This window comes from Lathyrus oleraceus, chromosome 2 (assembly GCF_024323335.1).
Source record: "Lathyrus oleraceus cultivar Zhongwan6 chromosome 2, CAAS_Psat_ZW6_1.0, whole genome shotgun sequence".
In the NCBI taxonomy this organism is placed as follows: Eukaryota; Viridiplantae; Streptophyta; class Magnoliopsida; order Fabales; family Fabaceae; genus Lathyrus; species Lathyrus oleraceus.
Window position 1 is genome coordinate 206471403 of NC_066580.1, and position 13774 is coordinate 206485176.

Below are 13774 nucleotides of genomic sequence, written 5' to 3' on the forward strand. Positions count from 1 at the left end.
AACAATGTAATACATCATCTTGTAACTATTAATTAAGTAAATTTGATTTTTCTTTTATAGATTTGATAAATTAATGAATTTAGTTCATATATGAATTATATACATTAACGGTCAAATATTCTAAAAATATTAAATTTGTTTATAATAGTCATTGGAGAGTGTATATGGAGAATGTTTCTCCGATTCTAAGTGATAGAGAAGCATGTTAATGAAATTCAAAAATGCATTTATAAATTCGAAAGTGTATTTTTTTTACGTATTTATTTCACATCAAATACATGCGTAAATGAATCACACCCTTCTTTTTTGTCTGAAATTAGTTCGAAAATACACTTTTGTATTCTGCTTGTATGCAACACATGCATTCCTAACTGAGACACCCTCATTTTGACATAAATTAATATAGAGATGCATCTTCATATTCACCCTAGACATAATACAAATACATACTTCTGCATTAATCCTAGACATTAAATTTAGACTTTTTTTTAGAGATACATCAATGTAATAGATCATGTATTATAACTATATAGCATAGTAAATTTTATGTAAATTAAACCATACATTTATCAAATAGGATGAAAATGGCATATATAAATGAATAAGTCATGAATCTATAATAAAGTATAAATAAGTTATAAACGATAATATTATCCCTAATACAAATATTGTAATGTTATGTATGTCGGAACCCCATGTTCCTACGCTGCCTCTTATACTATAGTGTAGTCTGTGCCTTAATAAGAATGTCATCTATAATGTCCCTCCCAAGATAGCCTTCCAAAAAGACTTATTTCTTTTTACTCGTTTGCGCAAGATCCATATACGCCGACATCTAAGCAACACATCAATAACATGATCTACCCTAGTCTAGTCCTTCTCTAATATCTCCTGATGAGTTGGCCTAGGTGGATCTCCCAGAGTATTTGGGGTCATATAAGAATGTGACACTCTAAAATACCATTGGACATATCCAAATGCACATTTATAATCGATAGGATCATTTGTACCTCATGCTTCAATCGGTACCAGATGATTAATAAAATAGTAGAATGAGCCAAATTTGAGGGGTCTCTTAGAAAAAACTATATATATATGAACTGGTGCATGACGCGCTCAGGCAGATGTGGATACATCAGACGTGGTCCACAGTCTAACCATCTAGAGTATAAGGTTATGTCACCCAAGCGATGCATCTGATTATGATCTTCGTATGCTTGAAAGTGTATATCAGCTGATAATCGGTCAATATGCACTTTAAAGGACTCAGTCGCCTGATTCCCTCTAAGTGAGGTGAATGCACAAGCACTGGGCATATCCTCGGTGTAGGTATCAGCATATGACCAGTCGAATATGTGTGGGAAGTGTTAGAGGAACCATGCCTGGAAATGATACATACGAATTATTAGTAATTCTGTAACATAAGTGTTATAAAATAGTAAAAGGTGAAAATATATTACTGTCGACAACATACAGTTATTTGCCATATGATTGGTCTTCTAAATACAACATTCAGCTAACTTAGAGTACAAGTATACCAAACAAAAGAGCTCAAGTTATACTTATGAATCTGCTCCAACTCAGTGAAGTATCTGAGGTAAACTACATCCACGTAATAGGCATTTTTGTCCATAAAAGTGAACATGTCAACCAAGTACAACAGGTAAGCTCTCAATGTGTATGCCTTATGTTGCACAACATGTTCATCATTATCATCTGCATGTTTTGTCGTTGCCAGCTGATGTGTATACAACCTTTCCAGGAATCGAAACCTAGCATGACACCCTCGGGTGTCTTTTATCTCCTTTAGAGTAAGCCCTAGGTCAGTTCATAGACATGTCGTCATCATCTTCAGTGCCTCATCTCTAATAATCATGTCGTGGTTTAGTAGTCTTCCTCTTATCAAAAGATGTAGCAAGCATGACGCATTGTCCAGTGTGGTGGACTTTTCACCATGTGGAAGATGAAAATATAAGGTCTCAGAGTGTCATATCTCAACAAATGTTGATAGCATACCATGGTTAACAATAGAATAGTCAGTCTTGCATAAGTCTCACTGCTCAGTTAGTTGCATCACATCTTGAATCCAATACGCATTAGGTTGCGGAAAACTCACAACCTTTTCAGCCATGGTTGATGCATTTTAAAGTATCATGGTCTTATATAAAAATAAACCATCGCCATAGATTTCAATATTATTACACATATGTGTTGGAACAAGATTTGTTCATATCCCTTGGGTTTTGATGATAACAAAGTACCTAAAGAATAAATGGTTATACTAACATATGTTCAAGTTTGCAGGATCATAAAGCTTAAAGTCTACTCAAAATTGACCCTTCTGAAAGCATTTGTTACTAATCTGAATGTCTCAGATTCTAATGGATTAGAATCTGGTGACTCTGAAGGATCAGACTCTGGTCATGATACTTTTGCCTCTGGTGACAACTCAGACTCTGAAGAACTCATCTTGAAAAGCTCGGCCTCTGGTCCATACTCTGTCACATAGAAGACCTATCTTGTCAACACCAGACTTAGGGTAAAATTCAACTAGAGTTCTTTAGTGCAAGGCTCGAGAAAAGATGATGGGACTTATCCAATTCGCCCTCATCGTCTGGTTTATACCTAGTATGCAATGGATTGTGTTATTACACTTTGGTTGAAGATCATAACAGGATTTGTATTCCAACGACTCTCTCTTGGAGCTGCTGCATTTCAAAAGCTTCACTTGTGCAAACAACTTTCCAATGACTCTTTTATCTGCCTCTATAAAAGGGAGATAAAGACTTGAAGGAAAGTTACATAACTACTACACAATCCAACAGAACACGTTGAGTATAAACTTTGAGCTAAAGTTTTGTTCGTTCTTTTTGCGCAAGCTCTTAAGATTTCTTATCTTTATATATCTTAGAAATCTTAAGTGTTAAGAAAAACATTGTAGTTTTTGCAATACTTATATACTTCTGATTGTGTATCAAAGTATAGTTGTATTTATTTCTCCTAAAATATTTGTTTAAAATAGATGAAGTCTCTTCCAAGTATATATTGGAAGATGAGTGGGATATCCTGGAAGATGACATTAACATTCACGTCAGTGGTGTTGGAATGTTTGAAAGGTATGATTATTTATATGTTTTTATGAAGCAGTTTCTAATCCAGTTTAGAAGAGCTTCTCTTTTATGAAATAAGAATTAAATTTCACTATGTTAATTCTACTTCTATCATAATGATAGAGAATCTTATACTTCATCAATGTTCATGCACCTTAATCTGTGCTTACATCTGATTGAAGTAGCAGATTATGATGATGTTTAGAAGCTACTATGTGTCATACCCCAATTTTGTCCGGCCATTTGTGGTTTACCCATGAGATCTCTTTGTTTCAAAGACCCATTTGCATAAGTGTGTTCATAATCTAAAATATGGTTTGAATCTTTTTACATTACTAATCGAAAACCTATTTTCTTATTAGTAAGTATTAAGAGCCATGTTATTATTTCTATGATCACTATTTATTAGTCCATTTACACACCCCAAATATTTATGCCAAGTTCTAAGTCTTTCATAGGTTCCTAAATTAAATTTGCTTTTTTTTTAAGTTAGAATTGTGTTGTTTTTTAAAAAATTAAATCACTATATTTGGTTTCTTTTGTACCTAAGTTAGAATTGTGTTGTTTTTTAAATTAAATCACTATATTTGGTTTCTTTTGTACCTAAGTTAGAATTGTGTTGTTTTTAAATTAAATTATTATATTTGGTTTCTTTTGTACCTAAGTTAGAATTGTGTTGTTTTTAAATTAAATCACTATATTTGGTTTCTTTGTACCTAAGTTAGAATTGTGTTGTTTTTAAAAAAAAAAGTTGAAATTTGCATTGACATGCCTCATTTTAAATTTCTGGTCATAGTTAGATTTTGATTAAATGATAATGTGCTAGAAACAATTTTTGATTGGATGTTCATGGTGGCCCAAGTAGGTTGCCAATTGAAATAAGAGGACAAAGTTCGAAATGATTTAATTGATTAGCAAGTTCCTAATTGAAATATTAAAATAAAGTCTAAATGTTTGAAAAGAGATTAATCACATAAATGCTTTTTTGGTCTAGGATATCACAAATAAATTCCAAAGTTAATACAATTATCCAAAGGGTCCAAAGTTACATCTTGATGACTAAAATTGAAAAATTAAAAGCTGCTGAAAATCCAGCAGTTTGGAAATAGAACTCTCAAAAGCCAGCGCCCAAGACCGTCGTCTAGGCCAAAGCGCCTTAAAATCCAACCCCATCCTCAATAGGGTTGGCGCAGACTTCACCCTTCAATAGGGGTCACTTCATTCCTGTAACCTGCAAAGAGAAAAAAAAAGCTTAATTAAAAAGCACTTTTCAAAAGCGCTTAAAGAACTGAAAAATAATTAAATAAATTACTTGGTTCAAAACTTTACCCAGAAGACTAACATGAACACTCAAAAAAGCATTTTGAAAAAACCTACAAATCAAGAACACAAGAACACATCAAGAACACAACAATATTTCTACACATCAAGAACACAACAATATTTCTAAAAAAAACCTAAAAAACGAACACAGGACAACAGAGCAATTTCTTTCAAACCCTGAATACATAGCAACAATATATCTCAAAAAGATCCTAAAAGCGAAACAGAAAGACTTTTCTTGAAATCCCAGAGAAAACCTAAACAATTTTCACGAAAATAGACAAAGAAGCAGGTTGAGGAAGAAAACTTATCCGAAACTGCGATGGGTTGCCGGCGACGGACTCGGATCAAACCACTCCTTCTTCGCCTGAAGCCACCCCTCACCTCCTTTGCCGTGGTAAATATAACGAACCCCTTTTATTTTGCTTTAAATCGCAACATGCAAACGCCTTGAGTTTGGTTTAGGGATTTCAGAGTCCGGATTCGAACTCGGGAGGTTGTAGGTAGTGGTTTAGGTCACGTTTTGGGAAGGGTTACCGGAGATGGACGGAGGCTCCGCCATGAGCCACCTCCTCCAGTTGTCTTCTCCAAGAGAGAAGAATTTTTTAGGGTTTTGGCCAAGCTCCTTTTGAGCGTAAGTTTGCAGAGAGAGACGTTTAGGTTGGAAAGTGAAGAGAGAGAGTGAAAATAGAAAAAAGGACGTTTCAATTTTCTCTATTTTTGTTTTAACACGGTCGATGGAAATGTGAAAGTATTGGTGACAAGTGTCACCAACCCTGGACATTTGACACCGTCCAAGAGATGAGCCCCCAGGGTCAACAAAGTTGACCAGACCCTCATAGGTTGCGTACATTTGGTCCCGTTTTCCTCATTTGTTTGTTATGTTTTTTTTTCATTTTCACTATCAGCACCCCCAGGCGACTACTAGCATGCGCCCCATCTGGGCTTTGTTTGCTTAAAAAAGCCCATTTCATTTTCCTGGTGCCATACGCCCTAGTGGGCTTAAGAGACATTTCAGGGCCCATTTTATTTCTTTTTTTGTGTTAGCATAGGTTAATTTAAATTTATTTGATTCAAGCATGATTTTTATTTATTTTACTAAAATCTTATTATCATAGTCATCTAATAAAAAAATTATTTACTATTTAATTAATTAATTAAGTTTACTATCATTATCACCATTTATTAGTTAAATGTAAGTAATTACTCATTTTTTAATCAAAAAATTGTGTGTGCCACCACTTTGGTTTATTTATTTTATTTTATTTTCAAAATTTTAATTATACTATTGTTAATATTATTTTATTTTATTTTCGAAATTTTAATTATACTATTGTTAATATTATTTTATCTTATTTTCGAAATTTTAATTATACTATTGTTAATTATTATATATATATATATATATATATATATATATATATATATATATATGTAATTATATTACTATTATTATTATTATTATTTAAAAGTAAATACACAATTATATGATTGTTATCATTATTAATATTTAATTATTTGATTATATTCATTTTTTATTACTATTTAGTATTTAATTAAAATAAAATAATTCGTTAAACATTCAATTAATTAATTGATTATAGAATCACAAATGACCTTCACAATTTAGATGTTTATTTATCTTAAGGAGTGTATGTGCATGATTATTCTTTATCTATTCGTTTATATTGAACCTTGAGTGTACACGAAATGATATGTTATAATTGTGACAAAATCACGTCGCTTTCATCGATTTTAAAATAATCTGAGTCGATTCTAAAATAAATCACATACTTCTCGATTCAAAGTCGAGCCTATTTTCAAAACACCTCTGTAAGTCGATCGCTTGTAAAAGCATCGTCATCAACCTCACATGGCTTACTCTTGGGCCTTCTTACAACGAGACCTATTCGGTTTTAATTCATCGATTAGATAGATTATTCACTAAATAAATTCAATTCATTCACAATAATGCAATTTTTAAAACCTTGATCCGACATCGAAAGTTAAATTAAAATACTTAATCACATCTAAACAACACTTCATTTGAAAATGAAAAGGGGGATGGTTTTGAGTTTTCAACTCCTCTCCTCGATTATTTGAATACGAGTTTTCTTACTCGGTTAGTCAAATGGTCGTCATTTCTAATCTATTTAAGCACAAACAAGTCAAATCCTTTTATAACAAGAAACGAAAAGGGAGATGACTTTGAGTTTTCAATTTTTTCTCCTTGATTATTTGAATACAAGTTCTCTTACTTGTTTAGTCAAATTATTGTCGTTCCTCTACAAACTTCCATACCCCGATTAAATTAAAATATTTTCACAGTAAGCTAAATGAAAAGGGAGTTGACTTTGAGTTTTCAACTTCACTCCTCAGTTGATCGAATACGAGTTCTCTTACTCGGTCAGTCGAACAACTGTCATTTTCCCACAAAAATACGATTTAATCAAATCATTTTCTTAACAAACTATACGAAAAAGGAGATGGTTTTGAGCTTTCAACTCCTCTTCTCAAATGCTTGGATATGAGTTGTTTTACTCAGTCATTCAGGTATTTGTCGTTCATACTAAAATACGTCAACCATATACCATCTTATTTTCATAAATATTCAGATGAAACAGAAAACGGTCTAGAGTCTTCTATTCCTTTTCCCGATTATTAGGATACGAGTTGTCTCACTCGATTATCCGAGTAATCGCCATCCATTCAAAACACCTTAATTATTATCCAATTCTTTTTCATAATTACTCAGATGAAACAGAAAACGGTCTAGAGTCTTCTATTCCTTTTCCCGATTATTAGGATACGAGTTGTCTCACTCGATTATCCTAGTAATCGGCAACCATTCAAAACACCTTAATTATTATCCAATCCTTTTTCATAATTACTCAAATGAAACAGAAAGCAGTCTAGAGTCTTCTATTCCCTTTCCCGACTATTAGGATACGAGTTGTCTTACTCGACCATCAGAGTAATCGTCATCCAACCAAAAACTCTTAACACAACCAATCTATCTTTTCTCGCCCTCGTGCGATCGAAACCAAACAAAACATTCAACACAATAACTTAACTCGTCCCCCCATGTGACCAAAACTCTTTTCAGAAAGAACATTGTTTAATCCTTTCTAATGCGCACAACAAACTAGCGCTTAAGCCTCCACCGAGAGTAGACAAGCTAACGTTTAGCCTTTAGAATGCGACCTAAACATATGTTCACTAAAAGACACCAACCAACCGTAGTGTTGGTGTAAGCCCTAGAGGCCAATACTTTTGGTACTTGTATCGAATTATTTATTAATAATAAAAGGCTTTTTCTTTATCATGTTTGTTTAATAAAGTCCCTGGAATAGATAGTCCGTTTAATGTATCAAGTGTGACTTGATCATGAGAGCAAATTAAACATAGGGACATTATTCTTAAAGTATCCGTAGTCGAGCTTTATTATGAAGTGGGATAACATTAAAATATTAAGACTATTGTGTTTGTAGACTGATGATCACATCTCATGGATCATGGATAAAGAGTTATCAACTCTTAAACATAGGTATGAATATTAAGAGTAATATTTATACCAGATTGACCCGCTATGAGAATACTATATAGAAAGTTATGCAAAGTGTCAAAAGTTATTCTCATGGTGATAATGGTGTATGCCACTCTTCGACCTGAAACCACTATGGACCCTAGATGTAGAGTCGAGTGCTTTGTTGTTGATCCAACGTTGTTCGTAACTGGATAACCATAAAGACAGTTGATGGGTACTCCACGAAGCATGCTGAGGGACATGAGTGACGTAGATAGAATTTGCCCATCCTGCGTAACATGATAAATGTCTATGGGCCCAATATTGAACTGGACAAGGATGACACGGTCTATACCTTGTGTTCAATATAGACATAAGGGCAAATGGGTAATTATACACATAATTATTATCACAGGAGGTTTTGTCAGATCACATGACATTTTCGTGTCTTGGGTAGAAGTGATGTGTTGCTAGATACTGCTCACTGTTTATTATGTTAAATGCGTGATTTAATATAATTGCCAACGTCGCGAAAACCTATAGGGTCACACACAAAGGACGGATTGATGAGAAATAGAGTAACTAAGGAACACCGTAAGGTACGGTGCACTTAAGTGGAAGACGAAATATGGTAAGGTACCAAATACTTAAGTGATTTTGGCATATTATGAGATATGGGCCAAAATACACTTAAGTGGGCTTTTTAGCTTGAAGCCCACACAAGTGGTTCTATAAATAGAACCCCTGGGTAAAAGCATTGTCACTCAGACTAACACTCAAGTGAAGACTTGGAATTTCGTTTCCCTTTCTCTCTCACTCAAAGCCTTCATTCGTACCAGCTAGCACTGAGATTGAAGGAACCCATTCGTGTGGACTGAGTAGAGACGTTGTCATCGTTCAACGTTCGTGATTGCCACAAGAGGTAACGATTCTATCACTGATCAAGCCCATTCGTAAGGATCACTAAATGGAGAAATTTTTAAATTCCGCTGCGCCTTGGATTGCCATTCTCCTTCACGTAGTTCCCCGAACTACGAATGCTCTGATTTCTTTATTACCATAAGGATATGTAGGCAGGAGATTGTTGTATCTTCGCGAGCACACTAATAACCCCCCCCCCTTTCCCTTTCTGAGGTTCTCATCCATTTCTATTTTTAATAATTTTATAACCCAAAGATAACAAACAAACATAAATTAACACTCGAAATACACATTAGAACTAAAAGGTTCCCGTTGAGTACAACGGACGTAAGGGGTGCTAATACCTTCCCCTTACGTAATCCACTCCCGAACCCGAATATGGTTGCGACGACTATTATTCCATTTCCTAAAGGTTTGTCGATATTTTCCTATTCCTTCATTTGGATAAATAAAGTTCGGTGGCGACTCTGTTCGAACGTAATTGTTTCCGCGACCATCGCGAGGAATCGTATTTTTCGAGATGCGACAGATGGCGACTCTGCTGGGGACTAGCTGTAAGACCCCAATTTTTGCCCTAAGATCCCTCATGGCTCATATCATATCATATCATTGCCTCAAGGATCATTGTGCACCTTTGCTTGCCTCCTAGTGGGTGGGTACCTTCTGAGTGTGGTTCTTGATCACCAAGCATGTATTGCATTTGTATATCATTGCTTTTCATATGTTTACTAACCAAAAGTACAAAAATATTGTCATCTAACCATGTTACTTACAGCTGAAACAATCATCAGTCAATTAGTCAAAATCAGCCATTGAGCAATAGATGGTGACCATTCCTGAAGAATTTGGGCACCATGATCATTCATAAGAGTTCATATAAGTTGTGATATCATTTTGAATCAAAATCTCAAGTGGTAGAGGCTTGAATCTCATCAAGGCATTCATCAGTCAACTGAAGCCCTAGCCAGTCAACTGCAAAGTCAATTATGGATTTGGAGGTGGGAAGTGATTAGAAATACTCCATTCATGTTCAAACAAGTCTCATTTGACATTTCAAATACTCACATTGAAGGATTTGAGGTCATACCAAAAGTTGCCAAAAGGAAAAATGACCTATGGTTTCAAGTTTCCAAAAAAATGGGAAGTTTTTGGAATGACTTCAACTCAACTTTCCATCATCAAAAAATCTTCAAATGAAATTTTGTTGAACATGAAAGTTGTAGATCTTTCTCTCCCATTTCCAAAAAGTCCAAGATCGTGAGAATCGGATGAACGGTTGAGGAGATATGATCAAATTACCACCGAGCGTGCATGGCAAAATTTTCCATGTATCGATACATACGAATTTCGCATCGATGCATGCAAGGCAAAAAGTGCTATGTATTGATACATACGAGTTATGTGTCGATGCATACTATTAAAAAATGCTATGTATTGATACAAACAAGTTATGTGTCGATGCATACTGTTAAAAAGTGCTATGTATTGATACAAATAAGTTATGTGTCGATGCATACTGTTAAAAAATGCTATGTATTGATACATACGAGTTATGTGTCGATGCATACTGTTAAAAAGTGCTATGTATTGATACATACGAGTTATGTGTCGATGCATACTGTTAAAAAATGCTATGTATTGATACAAACAAGTTATGTGTCGATGCATACTGTTAAAAAGTGCTATGTATTGATACGTACGAGTTGTGTATCGATCCGTACTGTTAAAAATGTGCTACGCATCGATGCAGGAGCTTTTGTATCAATACATAACTCTATTTTGAGCTCTCATACAACACTGTTCACGTCCATATTACTTCATGCACCATTTTCATACACAAGGGTGAAAATCCCATTTTGTCAAAAACACCTCCATTTTTAATCATTTCCATTTACCAATTGGTTAATCATGTTTAGAGGGTGATTAGTAGAGAGTATAAAAGCCTAATTCTAACAGAATTGAAGGGAGAATAATCATTTTTCAGATCCAATCCAAAAAAATTCTCAAATTCTCTCACTTTTCTCCATTCTTCATATTCACTTTTTTTATCAATTCATCAAGAATTCACCGAATTTTTTGCTAGTTCTTTGTTGATTCATGATCTGCAGGTGCTTGTGGAATTCTGTTGAACAAGATTGAGGAGTAAATCGAGCAAATTCACACTGTTGCAATCTTGAGTTCTCACATGGCAGTTACGATTTTCCACTGATCCGTGCATCGTTGAGCTGAATCTTCACTTCCATTCACCTTCTACATCATCAATCGTGATCTGTTTCGTACTTTGGAGCTTTGAATCCAACGAATTCAACGGCTGCATCTCATTTGAGGTAAGATTCGACCGAGCTAATTCTTGCAATTTCTATATGGATCTTGTAGATCTTGGCATGTAGGTCACGTTAAACTTCGAATCGTGCGAATCCATTAGATATTGAACTAGATATGTTGATCTGAATATTTATGTGTGAATCTTGTTTCGATCGGTTCATAGCACGTGGTTAGAATTAGGAGAAACGCTTGTTATATCCATGATCCTCGTTGCATGCCGGTTCCAACGGTATATAGTTTGTGCAAATTGGTTGAGAAATGGCCATGACCGCATCTGGTGATGAAGAACATGTTGTTGTTCTTGAAAATCTGGAAAATTACCGCGTGTAGATCCGTTCAGTGCGCTTCCATTTTCAAATTCATGTTTGGCGCCGGGTTGGACCAATGGAGCGCTGACACCGCATAAATGAAGCTACACCGTTTTGGCCCTGGCTCGGTTATTACGGAAATGCCATCCGCAGCATAATTAATCCATATTAATCTTTAAATAATTATTTCAATAATTAACAAATCTTATAAAAATCATATAAAATGCAATTTTAGTCCAAATTAATTGGGATTTTTTTGTTAGATCCCAAATTTCCTCTAGAATTTTTTAGGCATGGTAACACAAGTTGTGCCTGGTAAAATTTTGGATTGGCTTAATGATTTTTGACATGTGTGCTATATTCATATGTTTTACCATTTTAATCATAAAATAATCATGCTAGCTCCAAATTGAATGAAATTTCATATGATGATTCTTGACTCATGCCTGGAGATTTTGATGTATAATTTGTGATTTTTGGATCTCTGGTTTGATAGATATGATTTAATCTTTTTGAGTGTGACAATATGTGTCACACTATGCTATGCTGACTTCATGATTTAATTTTCCATGCTTATGCTTTGCCTATGGCTCTGATTTTTTACATGAGATATCTTTTATATGTTAGGTTTCACCCTGATTTTTTTGTGGATTTAATTGATCCATTTTCTAATTTATTTGGATTTTTGATTGCTGTTTAGCATTTTTGGATTATGTCTTGAGTAGCAAATTTACATGTATTGTTAAATGCTCATCCCTTATCCCATGAATATGAAATTTGGTGGAGTGCTTCCTAACATGTATAGCTTTAATTTTGCTTTGGTCCCATTCATTTCTAATTTGATCTCACTGTTTTACCATTGATTGAAGTTGGTGTACATTTTGGTGACCTAATTTGATTGTGTTTTTGCATGCCTTATCATGTTGATTTAATTCCCATAGTTCCTTTTGTCCAAATTGCATGAAAATTGATATGCTGCTTATTGGATATGTCCTGTTTAGGATACAATTTTTGTAGAATTTATTGAGCTGTTTTGATATTTGTTTGGATGTAATCATTCTGGTTGCTCATATGTGATTCAACTTTGCTTACTTTGAGTTAATTTGTGCATGAAATGAAATTAGTGCATAGTTTGGATATGAGACCAATTAGGATCTCTTCTTATTTGAATTATCTTGGTTTTGATCATGTTTTACTTGCTGTTTTAAGATTTTTCCATCCTTTGGACCCTAGGCTTGTCCTAGTGGTCTTGTTACTCATGTTTGAGTTTGACTTTGACTTTTCAGGTTAAGAAGCAAAGTGCTTAAAAGGAATTAATGCAAGTTGAATTGTTTCATTTGACTATTATGAACTAACTTGTTTGTGTTGTAGGGTGCTTGGTTCACTTGAGCTTTGTGCTATGCACATTATTGTTTGATTGTACATTGTTTGCTGATCCTTATGTTGTTGTTTTGAGTTAATGATTGGGATGCTGATTATATTTGATTGATTTCAGGTACCCTTTAGTTGCTTAGTTCTTTTGAGAACTTGCATTGCTTTGCTTGTATAGCATTTGCATTGAGGTAGACTCTCTTGTCTCCATGTAGTCTGGAAGACCTGGCTTGTTATTTAGCCAGGCAACTGTCTGAAGTCCTCCTTAAGAGGCGATGTTTGTGATTGTTTATGTTTGTCCCAAGCAGGAAAAGTCCTCATTTAAGGCAATTGGTGGATATAAGAGATATGTAGCCTATCTCCCACTATTCTGTGAGTCTTCTCCTTGCTCCCATTACATGGTTGATGCATAGTGAGTAAATACCCAAGATCTATCGAGTCTAACATGTGGAGAGAGTTCCATCTTTCTGAACTCCCACACCTTCTGATATTCAATGCTCTCCCTGACCAGGGATAAGAGTGATGAGGCACACCCCTCATATCCTTTCATCTGCTTCACCTTAGCCCCTTAATGGCAAGGTTAAGAGCGCCATTCACCTATTCCAGTGGACTTTTTAAGTCAAACCCTTTGATTGAGCCTCCTTGTTTGGTTATAGTGAGTGCTAAATGAATTTGTTTGCTTGATTGATTGTTGCATTTGTACATGCTTACTTGCCATTGTGCATTCATCATTATTGATTGTTAATTCTTGTATGATCATTATTGCATACCCTTGTGGTTTGTTTGAGTTTACCCATTGAGGACAATTGTAAGACCATGTTCTTTGGCTTTTGTTCCCATGATATGGAAGGATAGAGTGTAAGACCTCATTGGTCACTCATATCTTCTTT